General features: G+C 42.9%; 1 protein-coding gene across 1 annotated transcript in view; it reads right to left on the bottom strand.

Moving 5' to 3' along the window:
• cnot6l (CCR4-NOT transcription complex, subunit 6-like) overlaps positions 1–11,635 on the bottom strand; it is a 139,353-nt gene extending 127,718 nt beyond the window's left edge. The window contains exon 1 of the mRNA XM_038791816.1: positions 11,358–11,635. The gene's annotated coding sequence lies outside the window, so the exon portion shown is untranslated. The remainder of the gene's footprint in view (positions 1–11,357) is intronic.
• Between the last annotated feature and the right edge of the window lie 2,077 nt (positions 11,636–13,712).

The following is a 13,712-nucleotide window of genomic DNA, read 5'->3' as shown; positions in this document are numbered from 1 at the left end:
ATCAAAGCAGTCATGTTTTCTTGTGAAGTAAATAAACGAGAGAAACTACAAACTTTTCTACTGATTTCCCAGAATTGAAAATAAATCATTCTTTTATGGCTCAACAGTAACAGAACTTACATAACTTGACATTTTTAGGACCCTTGTAATGCATGGAAAACACAAAAATAGATGAAGAAACATGACGTAAAGTGATAAATTGGGGATGGAAATATTGCCAACTGTCGACTTCAGGGCTTTTTGCTGAGACGAACAATCTTCCCTGAAGTAGCACAGGAACAGGAATGGGCCATTTTGGGGAGGTGGCGGCATTGTAGTATTTTCACCGAGAGTGGAGCCACCTGGGGTGGCCATGTCCCGATTCCAAAATGAACATTCGCAAAGAGCACAGGGAAAATTGGACAGTGCTAGGAAAACAAGCAGGTGCAAGGTTTGCCCGTGGATTGGAACTTGCAGAGTCCAGACTGAACTGATACTACAAGCCATAGTAACGGTCCATCTCCGGGGACAAAAGTGAAACATTTAAACAATCGGTACCAGAGCAGACTCCCCTGCGCCAGTGGAGACTAAAACAAAGGCAGGCCAACGGTCACCTAGGGCCCGCCCAGTGATCAAGGAACAACCCCTTTATTGGAGAGAATCAATACAAACGATTGGGACATGGTCCAATTAATTGGGGCCAAGTTCAGGAACTGCCCAGAAGGGCATGAAACCCTTTGGGGTATAAAAAATTAAAAAAATTTAAAAAAAAATTTTTTTTAAGTCCCTAAAGCCAGATTTGGCTCTCAGCGACAAGACCCGCCAAGCACCAGCCAAGTGAGTCTAAGGTCAACACACACTACGAGATAGGTGCTCCTGGCTACTATTCTATACCAGTTCGAAGCCAGCAGTATCAGAACCAGACAACGGCCATTGTTCCTCTGACTGAGTGGGCACCCGAAGCTAAGTATAGGCTTTTAGTAGTAGTTGTAGTTTAGTGAGTGGAGTTTGTGCATGAGTAATAATGGACTGAATGTAAATAAATGTGAGTTGATTTCAAACTTACTAACTGGTGTATCGAGTATTCGGTTTTGAACCTTGTGGTGGTATCAAAAAGATGAGTAAAAATCTTGAGCAAAGGTAATTAATGATCAAAAATCTTGAGCAAAGGTAATTAAAGCAGAGCAAATTAAGGAAAGCATAACGAGCAACAAGACCCAGGCCAATTCTCAGGGGACCAAGGTTCGAATCCCACCACGGCAAATAGTGAAATTTGAATTGAATGAAATCTGGAATTAAAAACCCATCTGGTTCACTAATGCCCTTTAGAGAAGGAAATCTGCCATCCCATACCTGGTCCAACCTACAAGAGGCTCCAGACCCATGTGCCCTCTGAAATGGCCCAGCAAGCCACTCAGTTCGGGGGAAGTTAGGGATGGACAATAAATGTTGGCCCAGTCAGTAACACCCACATTTCCAGAATGAATTTTTATTTATTTATTTTTTTTAAAGCCCCTTGAGCCAATTGCATTCAGTAAGATCATGGAATCACAGATCTGAAATGTGAACTGTTTCTCTCTCCATTAGGTACTGCCACAACTGAGTATTTCAAGCATTTCTGCTTATTTCAGATATAAAGATTTCTGCTTTTCACCTAGTGTGAATTCTCCTCTTAATGGTGGGAAATCTACATTGCATCCCTCCAAGGCCAATATATGCTTCCCCAAGTACTCAAGGTGTGGTCTTTTCACAGTAACTTCATTGCAGTGTTAATGTAAGCCTACTTGTGACAATAAAAATATTATTATTAACCTGGGATTTGTACAGCCATAGCATTAACTTCGAGCCATTTGCATTCTAGGCCAGTATTGCTGCATTAGCCTTTTTGATCTGTCTGTGACACTTTAACGATCTATGTATCTTGACTCCCAAGTCTCTGGACCTACAGGTCTCGCTTTTCAACATTAGTCATACCCTGATCGATTTTTTTTAGATCCAAAATGAATGACCTCACATTTGCCTGTACTGAAATCCATTTGTCACGTACTTAACCATCAATATCTCTGTAATTTTAAGCTTCCATCTACACTGCAACGTCTCCTACCTTTGTTCCGTTTGCAAACTTGGATATGTGTTTTTTATGTAAAGCAAATGCTTCTTTTCCCTTCTTTCCATCTATCTTCTCACCTCTCTTACACGTGCTACCCGTTGTAATATTATCCACTGGTAGAATCAGCAATTGCATGCAAATTATTTGCATTGCTCAAGCAATGGTCGTAAAAAAAGAGAAACAAGTTAGCACATGACTATTCAGAGCAATAATTCAGGAACCCAGGACACCCATGAGCAAGATCAACACAAGTATGCTATTGAGAAACAAATAAATTAACTCAGACAGATCACCAAATTGCATGTCTGACAAGTACGTCTGCGATGGCTCCAGAATATTAGAAATGCAGATTGTGATGTGAAAAAAGAAATCATTCTAGTCTTTCTATTGCACTTCATGAATTTAAAAAAATCATGCCTCTAATTCTTCCGTAGAGATGTGGATAAGTTAGAAGATTCAATTAATTCTCTTGTTGAATTAAAAAGGAAAAAGAATTCAAGCCGGAACAAACAGACTTCCCTTTAGCAGTATTGCACATAACAAGAATTTTTAAAATAATTTTAAATGAATTTGGAAAAAAAAGTTACAGATATACATCTTAGAAAGTTAATTTTGAAACAACCAAGATCAAAACTGTACAATGAGAAATTGATGGTTTCCAGATATAAAATGACCAGAAAGAAATCAATCCTTAGAAGCCAATAACAAAACTGCCCAAGGTGTTTCACAAGAGTGTTATGGAACTAAAGTTTGACATTTAGCCTACATAATTACTGAAGTTTCAGCAATCATGAAAAGGGGACCTGGGAAGACTACTCCCTGGGTCCTGGATCTTGAGGTCTGCTGCAGGTTCGGAGGAAGTAATGTTTGCTGAGGATGGGAGAAGATGTCTCTCAAACCAAGCAGGCTTGATTAAGTAATTGAGGAATTGAGAGAACGAGGACTGTGTGCATCAAGCAATCCAAGGACTTCAGGAGGGCAGGAATGGCATACGGTCCAACAGTTGAAAAACTGCCAACTCCTAAACTGCACAACATTCTCCTGCACAGCACCTCAGAACACACCTTGCAGTATCATTCATCCCTCTTTCTCCCCATGAACCTTCTTACATTCGCTTCCGAATACCCAATACTCTTATTTCTAATAGGCTGTATCTTGAAATGACCAGATGTTATATGCCGAAAATTTTGCAAGGCCAAAATACTTTCCAGAATAAAAGTAAACACTGCTGAATGTTGCAAGTGGTTTTCACAATAGTTGGACATACAGACCATTGGAGTTTATTAATAATAAAAAATAAAAATAATAATAAAATAATAATAATATCAACACTGCAATGATGTTACTGTGAAAATCCCCTAGTCGCCACACTAAGGCACCTGTTTGGGTGCACCGAGGGAGAAATCAGAATGTCCTTCACCTAACAAGCACATCTTTCGAGACTTGTGGGAGGAACCGGAGCACCCAGACGAAAACCACGCAGGCACAGAGGACATGCAGATTCCGCAGAGTCAGAGACCCAAGCTGGGATTCAAACCTTGGTCCCTGGAGCCCTGCCTCAAGTCAGAAACTGCTGGGCCGAGTCCCACCCAGGAATTGATGGCAAGAAAGGTGTATTCTCAAGGCAGCCAAGCAAGTCCTTCCAACACACACCAATAGCGGATGGTAAGAGCAAGAAATATTTCTGGTCAGCCATGGAATCGAAACAACATTGAAGCCTCTACCATTACTCGCCACAGCTAGGGGATGGTTTAGCACGGGGCTAAACAGCTGGCTTTTAAAGCAGACCAGGGCAGGGCAGCAGCACAGTTCAATTCCCATACCAGCCTCCCCGAACAGGCACCAGAATGTGGCGACTAGGGGCTTTTCACAGTAACTTCATTTGAAGCCTACTTGTGACAATAAGCAATTTTCATTTTCAGCTCCAAAACGCAAGTGCATGTTACCACAGAAACTTGGACTCAGACACACCATCATGACCCACTTAAAAAAAAACACTTTTGCCAGACGAAGATGTTTGCTGGAAACGTTAGTGTAGAGAACCACAGCAATTATGACTTAGATAGTGGAATACTGATAAAAAATTTAAACTTGTGTAGCCATCTGGGATGGCCACTTCCAGAATACAAAATGGATGATCGCAATGACTGTAGGGAAATATGGACAATGCTAAGAAAGCAAGCAGACACAGGGCCTGCATGCATATTGACGTGATTGAAACTGTAAGGAAATTAACATATTGATGGCCCATCTCCGGGAATAAAGGAATGACACTCAAGTAACCGATACTATTGCAGACACCCCGGCGCCAGAAAGACACAAACAAAGCAAGGCCAATGGCCACCTAAGACAAGCCCAGCCATCAGGACACCCACCCCTTTATTGGTCAAGATCAATACCAGTGATCAAATATGGCCCAATTAATTGGGACCAAGTTCAAGGCCCGCCCAAAGGCGCGCGAAGCCCCTTCAGGTATAAGAAGCCCCCGAGAGAGAATCGTTCTCTTGGACTCGGCTCGCGAAGCAGAGAGACCCGTCCACGAGCTGCACCAGAAGCAAGTAAGTCCAAGGTCAACGCTCACTGTCAGACGGACGACCTTAGATGTTCTCCTGTTACCTCTTCGAACCCAACAGCCTCAGATCGGAACAACGGCCATTGTTCCTCTGACTGAGTGGGCACCCAAAGTTAAGTATAGGCGTTAGCGTTAGAGATAGTTTATGGCATTTTGTGCATGAGTAGATATTACTGTGTGTGTAAATAAATAGTATTGACTTTGAACTAACTAACTGGTGCATTGGTTCTTTGATCAGTATTCGGGTTTGAACCTTGTGGCAATATCGAAAGATACCTGGCAACTCTGGAGCAAACATAATTAGGATCAAGGAAGGCGACCATATTGACCGCTGTATTTAGAACCAGATAAATATAGCAACACTTGCCAACAATATCAAACTTCAAAGTGTGGCAGTGAGAATTGTATCAATGGACTGCAACAAGAATTAAATACAGCTTCCCGTCCCATTCCAAATGTGATTGGCATGCAAAATGAGAATCATTTTACCATAAGAAAACATTACGTTCCTGACCTCTTATTTTTTTTAATCTTAAAAAATCTATGCCTTGATTCCAACCGGCCTAAATAGACTCTTAATTCTTACTATCACTACTGCTTGTAATTATGTACTGCCTACTGCTACCCACGAACTGGCCCTTCCAGCCCCGTCACATATGCCTCACAAATCGGCTCCTGAGCAAAAGCTCAGCAGTGCTGTCAAGAAGAAATTGGGAAGTGAAGCAAAACAGCAGAAGTGTTTAAAGAACAGATTCAGCATTTAGCATACGCTATTCAAGTTAGTTCTCCAATTGGCAAAACAGCCTAAAATGAAAACTGAGCTAACAAAATGCGCACCAAACGGGGGATATCTGTACAGAGAAATGCAGTTGGCAGAAATTATAGGGAGAGGCAATATAAACTAAGCTGCAGCCAAGAATGCAAGTTTCAAAGACCGTGTTGCCTGCCCATTGCCATAGTTAAAGCATTCCCCGCAGGGCTGGAAAGGGAATTCCAGTGGGAGAAGGATCCACATGGGTACCAATGACCTAGGTGGAACAAAGGAGAAAGTTCTTCTATAGGTGTATGAGAATCTAGGGAGTAAATTAAAAAGCAGAACCACAAAGGTAACAATCTCTGGATTACTACCTGAACCACAAGGGCAATTAATATCAAAGTTGAATGTGCAGCTTAAAGATTGGTGCGGGGAAAGGAGTTTTGATTCATGGGGCACTGGCACAATGACTGGGGAAAGAGGGAGTTAGTACATTGGGATATGATTCACTGGACCAGTGTCTTGGTGAATCGAATATCCAGGGCTGCATGGATTTTTAAATGAAATAATGGAGGAGAGTTGATGCAAGGGAAATTTTTTGAAAGTTGAAAAGGAACATAGATACGTAGAAAATAGGAGCAGGAGGCGGCCTTTTGGCCCTTCGAGCCTGCTCCACCATTCATCACAATCATGGCTGATCATCCAACTCAATAGTCTAATCCTGCTTTCTACCCATAGCCTCTGATCCCATTCTCCCCAAGTGCTATACCTAGCCGTCTGTTGAATATATTCAAAGTTTTAGCATCAACTACTTCCTGTGGTAATGAATTCCACAGGCTCACCACTCAGAGCAATCTGGGCAATGATAACCAGAATGTGACAGAACGTACAAATGCAAGAGTGCACCCGAAGACATTTTTGAGTAAAAACAGATACATTTCAAATGAATTTAATGCGGAATTAGATTGGGGGAAAAAAATCAACCCAGAGAGGGGAAAACAGTGAATCGTGCAAAACCAAAATGTCCACCATCACAGCAATGAACGTACAGTTCCAATCCATGATTCAAGTGGGAGGCTGATGTTATAGAAGCATTTCAGAAGTTCAAAACAAAAATTCAAACTGACATTCAGTATCTTTTTGAAACGGCGCTAGCAAAGGGTTAGCTTCACCCTTGTGGGCAAGAGGAAGGAATCGCTGGGAGATGCGTAAGTAGCACAAAAGAAAACCCAGGACAACATTAATTTCAGCACCAGCCAAAGTCAAATCATCGGATCTACCAATGTGAATTTCAACGCCTGAGGCAGGATTCAGGTGAGTTTGTTGACATTTGAGTATCACATCACTATTGATCCACCACGGTGTTATTCATCCCCCCACATGAAGTACCAATACAACTAAAAGCAAAGCTTGAATTGGTGCTCCAAGAGATGGCAGAAATGAAGGTAATCACCAGAGTCACTGAGCCAGCACATGGGGTAAATTGGTGAGACAGAAGCCAAATGGTGAGCAAAGAATTTACCTGGATCCCAAAGATGTTTCAAGCAATAAAGAATCGCTCCACTATTCCAACACTGGAGAGATCACACCAGTGCTAGCAGGGGCAAAAGATTTCAGCACGCTAGATGCCAGAAATAGCTACTGAAACATGTAGATAAGGAATCTTTGCTGTTGACAACATTCAATGTGTCCTTTGGTTGGTGGAACGATTCCTTTGTCTACCTCTTGGCGGTAAAGTGAGCCAGAATGTGTTTCAGCTAAACGTAGATGAGACATACTGAAGATGTAAAGAACAGTCACCAGCTCTTTGCGTAGGTGATAAAGATCAAGACCACCATCTACCTAAAACCATGGTGAGAACCAGGATAGCTGGGATCAAGCAGACAAATGCACTGCGAAGATGACAGAAGAACAGTTTGTGGAATGGTGCATCCAGCGAACAGGAATCAAGCAGAGTCCTGTCACAGCCATCTCAGAGATTGACACTCCAAGGAGATAAATGCCGAGAGGTTTCCTTGGCTTGATCCAGTACATGCATTATTTCATATCTCACATATCAGAATACACAGCAAACCTACAAGAGCTGATGAAAGACAACAATCAGTCATCAGAGAGGAATTTCAACAAATTTAAAGTTGTATGCATGGAGACAAGTCTGTAAGGAGATGCTTCTATGTATAAAAAAATGGACTGGGAGAAGAATGATAAAATTTGCATCCCAAGCTATAATATCAGCTGAGAGCAGATATGCCAACATTGAAAGAGAGCTTTTGGCAGTTGTATATGTATGTGAGAAATTCCATACAGAGAGGTCTATGGGAGAAAGTTCAGAGTGGAGAGTGATCACTGTCCACTGGAGTAGAGCTACAAGAAGAGTCTGCGTAAAACAGCAGCAAGACTGCAGAGATTATTCTTGAGACTCCAACGATTTCACTCCGAAATACAAACCAAGAACTGAACAGATGCCACAGCAGAAACAAGAGATAAAAGATTTGGGTATAAAACACAGAAAAAACAGAATGGCAGACAATGTCAGCCAGCACTGGTGGAGAGAACAGCAAACAACATTATTTAAATAGCGAGAGATTACAAAATGTTGAAGTACAATTGGGATCTGGTGTCTTTACACATGATTTACAAGTTAGCAAGCAGGCAGGTACAACGAGTAATTAGGAAGACAAGTACTTTTATTGAAAGGGGTATGGAGTATCAAAGTCAGGAAGTCCTGCTCCAACAGTGCAGGGTTTAGTGCAACCACACCTCGAGTAGTTATAGTCTACTTATTTAAAAAGAGCTATACTTGCATTGGTGAAAGTTGAAAGGAGGTACACGAGATTGATTTCTGGGGTGAACAGTGGTCTTTGGAAGAGATGTTGAGCTGGTTGGGCCGAGACTCATTGGAGTCTTGAAGAATGAGACATGATCTTATTGAAACAAGACTTTGAGGGGGCTTGTCATGGTAAATACAGAGAAAATGTTTTCCTTCATGGCGGTGGCATTTCCTTCATGGCGGTGGCAGGGGAGAAAAAAAAGGGTCTCCCATTTCATAGAATTGGTTTAGCACAGTGGGCAAAACAGCTGGCTTGTAATGCAGAAGGCGGGTTCAATTCCCGTACCGGCCTCCCCAAACAGACGCTGGAATGTGGCGACTAGGGGCTTTTCACAGTAACGTCATTGAAGCCTACTTGTGACAATAAGCGATTATTAATTCACAATGCAGGAAGCCATTCGGCTCATCAAGTCTGCACTGGCTCTTGGAAAGAGCATCCTACTTAAGGCCATCCCTCCACCCTATCCCTGTAACCCCACCTCATCTTTTTTGAACACCATGGGAAATTTATCATGGCCAATCCACCTAATCAGCACATCTTTGGACTGTGGGAGAAAACCGAGCACCCAGGAGAAACCCACGCAGACACAAGGAGAACGTGCATGGGATTTAAAATGGTATTGGATTGGATTTGCTTATTGTCAGTTGTACCGAGGTGCAGTGAAAAGTCTTGTTCTGCATGCAGCTCAGACAGATCATTCCATGAAAAGTATATAATAGGGAAAACATAAAATACACAATGTAAATACATAGACAAAGGCATCGGGTGAAGCATTCAGGAGTGCAGTGCTACTCTGTAGAGAAGCTGTAAGAGATCAAATCGGTCCACAAGAGGATCGTTTAGGAGTCTATGAATGGGAGGCGGGTTCATGTGATGAACTGGGCAGTGTTCACGACTCTAGTTTCTTACGGTCTTGGGTCGAGCAGTTGCCATACCAGGTGGTGATACAGCCGATGCTTTCTATGGTACACCTGTAAAAGTTAAGAGTCAACGTGGACATGCCGAATTCCGGAGGAGGAGGAACTTCTTCACTCCCGGGGTTGTGAATCGTTGAAATTCTCCTCTCCAGAGAGCAGTGGAGGCTGGATCACTGAATATCTTGTGAGGACCTAGATTGATTTGTGATCTCCAAAGGTTATGGGAGGCAGGAAGGAGAGTTGAGGCCACAATCAGATGAACCATGATCTTACTAACTGGCAGAGCAGGCTCAGGGGGCCAAATAGTCTAAACCTGCTCCAAATTTTTCATGCTCTTAAATGGCACAGTTCCAAAGAACGTGCAAGAACAGAGATCTGTGGGTTCTTGGACATAAATCTTTGACAGGACATTTTAAGAATGAAATGAAAAATGAAAATGAAAATCGCTTATTGTCACGAGTAGGCTTCAATGAAGTTACTGTGGACATGGACTAGTTACTAGTCGCCACATTCCGGCGCCTGTCCGGGGAGGCTGGTACGGGAATCGAACCGTGCTGTTGGCCTGCTTGGTCTGCTTTAAAAGCCAGCGATTTAGCTGAGTGAGCTAAACCAGCCCCTCCAGCTAAACCAGGGAGAGTACTTAGAAAAGTACATGGGATCTTGAGGTTCATAAATACAGTAGAAATATTAAATACGAAGCCAGGTAGTTATGTTGAACCTCCATAAAAACTCTCAAAAAGGCCACAACTAGAGCATGCTGTACAGTTCCGGTCACCAGACTTTCGGTACAATGAGAGGATACTTGGCAGGGTGAGAGGAGCTTTCTTTACCAATGGTTCCAGAGATGAAAGATTTTAGCTACAAGTTTAGATTGAAGCAGCTAGGGTTGTTTTCCTTGTCGCAAGGGAACTGAGGGGATGAAATAGCGATATACACGATTACAACCAATTTGGATACGGTCGGCAAAAATAGCTGTTCCCATAAGTTGATTGTACAAGGCGACACGTTTATTTAAGCTTTGGGAGCAACAGATGTAGGGCAGGGGGAGAGAGAAAGGGAGAAGGGAGAAAGCATTATTTTTCTTTACACCGCAAGTGGTAACCAGATGGAACGCCATGCCTATGAGGGTGGTGGAAGTGAAGAAAATGATTAGTTTCAGAAATAAATTAAGATGGGTATTTGAGGCAAATAACATTTTCAAAACCACAGGAATAGAACAAGGAAACAGGACTGACTGGATTGCTCTACAGAAAATCAGAATAGACTCAACAGGCCAAATGGTTTCCTGTGCCATAATGACTTTGACTAAGTTATAAGTATTTTTTATTCAATGTTCAAACACAATCCAATTTCACATATAGCTGTTGCAATTTTCCAAAGTACTTTTCCAAAACCATACATGTGAAATAAATGTCAGTGGGATTTTTAAGTCAGGCTGATGAGGTTGCCAAACATGAGGCAATTAAAACTGATTGCATTACAGAAAATTATCTAAGTCATGGATATCAAAAAGCTAGCAAAATACACTGGCAGTTTCTGTATAAATGTGTAAGTGTCATATCCACTCCTTTCTGTTCTGCACAAATTTCTTCCCAAAATACAGAGGAAGCAACAAGACCTCACCCAACAGAATGACAAACTCACCACCAAGTGGGTCCACAGCACAATCAAACTCCAAAACTTCCTGCCCAAAAGTAAATAAAGTTTTTTTCCCTCACAAATACACCATGAATCTACCTTTCAGCCTTTAAAAAAGGGAAAGTCTGCAAATAACCTCCTCGGCAAAGGTTTTGATTGGGATAGTAGATATTTTGTAAATAAAAGGCAAGTGTCTGAACTTCTCCCCCAGAGGAAACATTTCCAAAACACAACAGCCCGGTCTCTGCCTCCTCTCGGGAAGCAGTGAAGGCCGCACCCGGGGCTCCCACTCCCTCTGGCCACACACCAGCCAGCCAAGGGGGCAGCAGAACCGGACTCAAAGCCCCGGGTTCGCGGGCCCAGGCCGCCCTCATCGCTCCTCCACCACTCTCGGCGACATTTAAACTCCACCATCCCGCGCCGGAGCTCCCTTCCCAGCGGCTTAAGCATCGCCTCAACAACCAAGCAGCAGGCCGCGGGCATGGGGCCCAGACTCCCGGTAACCGAGCCGCCCGGCCCCGGCTCCTTTCCCCCAGGCCCCACACCTCAGACTCACCTCCAACCCCGAGCGGCGCTCACATCTCCCCGGAGCCACGGCGCGGGAGAGACCGAGAGACACCAGCGCCGCCCCCGCCAGCCAGCGATCCGAGTGCCGATCACTGCCGGAGCCGACTCACTGCATCCCTGCTGTCATGGCGCTGCCGCCGACCAACCAACCAACCTCCTGCCCCTTTCCCAGCAACTGGTGCACAGCACAGGGTGTGCACTATATACACAGCACGAGGTGTGATTATACAGTGTGAGCAATATAGGCATATACCATGTACACAGTACAAACAACATGCAAACTATACCAATCGCACTCCATGTACCATAGCCTATGTATTACGTCATATAGACGCCTAATGTAAACACTTTATACACTCCATGCAACATGTACACAGGGGGCGCTATGTATATGCTGCACATACTATATTCAATGCATAGTATGAATATTCAATCATAAACTGATGGCACAGGAGGCCAATCGGCCCATCAAGCCTGTTCCGGTTCTCAGAGGCAAGGGTAGGCCACTTGACCCTTTGAACCTCCTACCATTATGATAAGATCTTGACTGATCTGTGGTCTCAACTCTATCATCCTGTCTGCCCCACCCTGTCACCCTTGTTATTAAAAATCACCAATTAAAAATCTATCCAACTCAACCTTGAATAAGTTCAATGACCCAGCATCCACTGCTTTTTGGGGTAATAGGGGATTCAGTAGACATCACCAGGGGGCACTAATTTAAAGTAATTAGTTGTAGGATTGGAGGGAGATGAGGAAATATTTTTCACCCAGAAGAAGGAGGGACCTGAACTCATTACCTGATATGGTTGTAGAGACAGAAACTCTCACACATTTGAAACATACTTGAATGTTTACTTGAAGAGAAGTGTCCTGCAAGGTTCTGGACCTCTTGCAGGAAGGTGGGATTAAGCAAGGTAGCCCTTCAGTACAGACATGATCGTCTGAATAGCCTCCTTCTTTGTCATACATTTTCTGTGTTTGCATAATTTCATCATTTTAAACAGCTTTATCAAATTTCCACTCAACTTTTTCTTCAAGAAGAACAACACCAGCTTCTCCAATCTACCAACCTAACTGAAATCGCACACCCCTTGAATCACACTGGTTAACATTCCTGCGCCCAGAGAGATGGTGGTGCAGTGGTAATGTCATGAGTAATCCAGATGCCTAGGCTCTAATAAATCTGGAATATAAATCTGGTCTCAGTAATGGTGACCATAATGATGATGGTTGATTATTAGAGAACTCCAGACCCATGGCAAAGTGGTTGATTCTTAACTACTCTCTGAAAAGGATAATTAGGATGTGCAACTAGTGCCGGCCTTACCAGTGACACCCATCGCATGAAAGAATAAAGAAAACCTTCCAAAAGTCTTCAGTATGGTGTCCAAAAATGGACACACTATTCCAGTCAAGCTCAAACCAGTGTTTTATAGAGATTTGTCATAACTTCCTTGCTTTTGTACTCTATTCAGAAAGTCCAGGATCTTGTTTGCTTAACCAGTTTCTCAACCTGCTATCCCACTTTCAACAATTTGTGCACATTGATATACCTCCAGGTGCAGGGGCTAGTTTAGCTCAGCTGGACAAGTGGTTTATGATGCAGAGCAAAGCCAGCAGCATTAGTTCAATTCCCAGACTGGCTGAGGTTATTCATGAAGGTCCACCTTCTTGACCTTGCCCTTCGCCTGAGGTGTGGTGATCCTCTAGTTAACACACCACGGTAATGATATCTAGTATATTGTCTTTGTAAAAATGAATGATCATGTGGAATATGTGTAATTACAGCATCCAACCACTAGATGTAGTAAGAGCACATCTCATGTGCCACATGGTGGTCTACCTGATCTTGGGGAGTGAGTTAGTAGAGTGGGTTGGAGACAGTCGTGTTTTTCAGAAGCTCTGTGTATTGTAATTGTTTAATCTAATACTTAGCTTTTTCGGCATACCTAAGAATTCACAATTTATAGTGCAGTGTAAATAAATTAGCTTGATTTAGTTCAAACTCTACACGTTCTTTGTGGCAACACTAAACATTAAAATATTCATTTAAACAACCAAAGAACATCGCATGGTACCAAGAGTGGGGTGGCAGAAAGAAAGGAGTATTTAGATCTCGCAATTCAACAGAAAACATCAAAGAAAGAAAATGTGTGAAAATCGAAAAATCCAAAGACCGACTGTGAAGAAAATAGCGTACCTCATGGCAGATAAAAGATGGAAGGCTTGAAGACTCCACAATACCTGCGCACATCAGATAACATAGATGCGAACTGGCACGTTTTTAAACAGTTGTTCACACAGTACGTACATGCTCTTGGCTTGCAAGATGGCTCGAACG

This window comes from Scyliorhinus canicula, chromosome 3 (assembly GCF_902713615.1).
Source record: "Scyliorhinus canicula chromosome 3, sScyCan1.1, whole genome shotgun sequence".
In the NCBI taxonomy this organism is placed as follows: domain Eukaryota; kingdom Metazoa; phylum Chordata; class Chondrichthyes; order Carcharhiniformes; family Scyliorhinidae; genus Scyliorhinus; species Scyliorhinus canicula.
The sequence above is the reverse complement of the archived record's forward strand: the minus strand, read 5'-3'. Positions and strand labels throughout refer to the sequence as shown.